We start from the raw sequence: 4,709 nt of genomic DNA on the forward strand, positions 1-4,709 counted from the left end.
AGAAGTCCATGGGTGCCACCGGAGGATGGACGTGATCAGAAAAGTTCTTACCGGCGAAGTCAAAGGCGAAGGAGAAGTTCGTACCGGTCGTGAACGGTGTGGAGCACGGAAGGTTCGTCCCCTTTCAATTTTCTCCCCTTTATACTGTTTGAAGAATATAAAGTATGAGCTTCTTCTTCCTTTCTTCTTTTCTCATCATTTGTCTATCTTTCCTTTTATTTTTGATTGATTTTCGAAAACCCTAGACTAAAGGGGCAAGGTTGTGAGAGAGAGTTGCGGTAGGGAGAAGACCAAATGCTCAATCGATAACGAGTTTTATCGGTGGTGAGTGAGACGCATTGAGAAAACGAGTTTGGTAGTTAGAGAGTCAACACAGGAGCGGAGAGTGAGATACATGAAATATGAAGCTAGGGTTGCGGTAAAGGGGAAATCGAACAAGGTATGGGGAGTTAAACTTTCTGTTTTGTGATTGTTATGATGTGGGAAGCTTTGATGCTAATTCTATGTGTTTTTGTTGTGAATGAGAATGAAATTTCGTGTTTTACGCTGAATGGTATGTTTGGTATATGTACTTTTCTGGAGTTGAATTTGATTTGGCACGCTATTTCATTGGATGTATAACTTTGCTGAAATTTTATCAATGAAAATGCAATTGGATGGTTCGGGGTTGACTGATGAACTATTATATTTGGGTAAAATATTTTGTTGGATTATATTTGAATGTTATTTCAGGATTAAGTGAATGTGTGTAAGTTATAAATGGTTCAATATATTCATACGTTGTGATAAAATATGTCTAATTGGCCTGACTATTCGTCTTTGGAGATGGTTGATTGCTACCCTAAAACCGGATGATTATTTAGAAGAATGAGCATAATGTAGTTTAGTGTTTTGTCATCATTTGTGTATCTTCGTTTCTTGGTGTATCTTCGTTTCTTGTTTTGTCATCATTTGTGTATCTAGAATTATTAGGTTATTAGTTTTACATTATTGGTAATTGTCTCTTATAACTTGTTTAGACTGAACGAAAGTTTTTAACAAAGATATCTTTATATCTGTGTGACCTTGATCAATGTTGCCATAATGATTTGCTTACAATCAATTGAAGAATAAGTGGCAATCATAAGTTTATAATCATAACTTTTGATTTAATTTTTCATTTAACTTTTCATGTAAGTTGTCGTAATATGGTCTACTTCAAAGGTTAGATAGTGTTTTGAGAGTACAAAATGTTGTGCATGTTTGACTAGTTATATTTTGTTTGATAAAAGCATAGACCGTGAACTGTATGCCAAAATTTGTATTCCAAGGCCTGACCGATGTGAGATTTGATTCTGCAACCAGTACAGAACTTGTTGTGGTGTTTGAATTTTAACCCATTATTGTTTATCCCTTGTAGGCTTTTGCAGAAAAGAATATCAACATCAAAATTCGTAGCTATCATTGGTTAGTATTGCTTTGAGTTTATAGTTTGGTAATTATAGCTTTATATTCCATGACCTCGTGACCAGATCTTATAACTAATAAGGTTATTGTTTGTTCTCTACTTTTTAGTTTTGTAATTCTTGTAGGTTTATTTAACACTTTGTGTACTTTATTTTTTGATTTTTTTTTAGTGTTCATATGTAATTATGGTGGAGGTTTTGATACTTTAAGATGGATAGATGTTGATAATTTTAAAGCATAGCTCGTCTTGACAAGGTTATTCTCTTAATTCTTCTTCCTGCTTGCAAGTGGCTGGTGCAAAAGTTGTTTCCTCTGGAGAGTTTTGTTGAATTAGTCAAGTATGTATTTCATTTCTATCTTTATTCCGACTATTGAGGGGAGTAGTATGTATGACTTTTACCTTGTGATTAGAGGTTGAAAGAAAAGTAAAAAGACATTAGGAAATTAATAACATGGATTTAATGACGATTTATATATGAGGATTTCATTTTGAACCAAGTTAGAGGCTGAATGGGGGACACATATTTTCCAGCCCTAGAACACACCATCATGAAGTAACATAATTCGTCCTTGTTGTTCTTCCTTGAACTCCTTGTACGAATTCCAAAACCCTTTGATATTGCATATTGTCTATAAAATAACTTGACTTCATTAACAGTTTCAAAAACCATTCTAATTGTTGGAGGGATTGAGTGAGGTTGAACATTGTTTTCATTTAATTCTTCTTCTGGTTTTTCATGTTGTTCATCAATTTGAATATCATCCAAAGATGTATTTATATGCTTCATCTACCTGCTTTTCCTACATTCAATCAATACAAAAATGATTACTACTTACTGCACTAATTAATATCATCCTTCATATTCAACTTAATGAATTTTGTAGATGTCCATAATCATTTACAGAAATAACCACATACCAATGAACAAATAACCACTTACTGCACCATTAAGTGTTGTTCATCAATGTCAATTTCATCCGAAGATGTATTTATATGTCCTCCATCTACCTGCTTTTCCTACATTAATTGAGTACAATAAATATCACTACAAAGTGGACTAATGAATGTCATCCTTAATATTCAACTTCATCAATCTTGTACATGTACATAATAATTTGAAGAAATAACCACATACGAATGAGAAAATAACCACTTACCGCACCATGTTGTTCATCAATGTCAATATCATCCGAATATGCATGTATAAGGTCCATGTACTTTGTTTAAGTACATTAATTCAATACACCATTTATTGCTAATTACTGGACTAATCAATATCATCCTTCATAATGAACTTAATAAATTTTCTAGATGTACATAATCAGTTTAACAAATAACCACATACCAATGACGAAATAACCATTTACTTCACCATTAAATGTTTTCAAACGTACATTATGGAATGATTTCTGTCACACTTAACATTAGACACCATTATGTCATCTCTATGAATTAAAAGGGGGTACAAATTCAAATATTACACTGAGAACAATATCAGAAATACAAGGAAGATGACAAATATCAATGTCAACAATAAATAACGTGAACAACCTTATGGGCAACTCTAAATGTTTTTTTCTTTCAATAGAAAGTTGTAATAACTCACCTATTTAATAAAACTTCAATGGTTGTTGAGATTAATGCACTTCAATAAATGAGTCTGAGGTCTTCATTCACTCATCTCGTCTCCTAACAATATTAGCGTTTATGGTTGAGCAAGAACTTCATTGTGTTGGAAACAACATTGGCACTACCTTTTATTCCAATCCTAAAACGAAATAGTGTGTGGGTCATTAAGTTTTGGCAGAGGCATTAAATGGAGCGTCATTGCATGACTTCTATCACAAGCAATCACAATTAATGCTTCATAGGGGCATTTTCGTAATTGTAGAATTCTCTTATTAAAAATTGTCATTGGGTGGGAATACAAAACATTTCTCTCGAAGGGAGGCACAATATCCGCATTTGAAGGTATGCCCAATGTTAAGGTTTCATTTCCTTCACCCCCAACTAATTCTTTACTTAGCTAAGACATTGATTTTTTTTGCTTATGTCCACATCCTCTTCATTTTTTATTTTTGTGAAGAACAACACAGAGCTTGGTTATTGTATCCCCGGTTTTGAAATTTCCCCCAATTGTTTGGGTTACATTTGCTGCACACAACCAATTGTTTGCTTACCTAAGACATCCATTTACTTAGTTTATGTTCAGTTCCTCTTCAATTTTTTCTTTTTCTCATGCACACGTCATAGGATTTAGGGTAATAGGATGTAATAGGCGTAAGATACAACCCGAACGGTATAAAACCAGAGAATTGAACGATAGAAAGGGGGGACCGAACAAGACAAAGGGCGGAACCGAACGATATATAATCATATGATATAATGTTGTGGTTACATTTCGTTCACGTTGAACCAATACTTTGCTTAGGTAATACATCGTTTTAGTTTGTTTAAGTTTACTTCCTCTTCAATTTTTTTTTAAAACAACAACAGACACCAATGGAGCCATGGGAACAACTTGATATTGATGAAAGTGATCTTGATAGTGTTATTCGCCGTTGCAATTATAATAACAGTGTCATTTCGGGCCCTGTTGGTGTTATTGAGGTAGCTATGGTTAACCAACAAGTGAATGAAAACATTCCAACACAAGAATTTTTGAGTGACATAGCAAAAGCCAGTTTTGATCGTGACTTCACATCCAATGCTTGGGTATGGGCTGAAAAATTCATTGACATCCATGGTAAGTACCCTAATGGGGAGTTCATGTTCATAGACAATAGTAATTTGTCATTTGAGGAAGATTATGAAAATAATAATTTCATTTGCAAGATTGTTGGTTAAACATGAGGTTGAGCATATCTCAACCCTTGATTCATTGAGAGGAACTTGTAAGGTATCTTTGTTGTGATGTCTTGTTAAAGCTTGTGAACATAACGAACTGGGTGACATGAAAATAACAATTCAGGTTGGTTGATGTATATTTACTTTGACTACCATCTTCAAATATTATTATGGAAAATGAACCTCTTTCTTTATAGGATCCAATAGGGACTGTAAAAGCAAGTGTTCACCACAAGGCCATTGATCATCCTGAAATAGGTCCACAGTTAAAAGTTGGAAGTGTGATAATCCTACAAGATGTAAGTATATTTTTTTGAATAAATAATTAGCTATTGACCTTATATTCCCACATCAATATATGGAGTCAACCAATAATGTTTGAACGGTTGCAATTTTTTCACCAATACGCAGAACA

This window comes from Vigna umbellata, chromosome 4, assembly GCF_029865625.1.
Source record: "Vigna umbellata cultivar VRB3 chromosome 4, Vumbellata_1.0, whole genome shotgun sequence".
Classification (NCBI taxonomy): Eukaryota; Viridiplantae; Streptophyta; class Magnoliopsida; order Fabales; family Fabaceae; genus Vigna; species Vigna umbellata.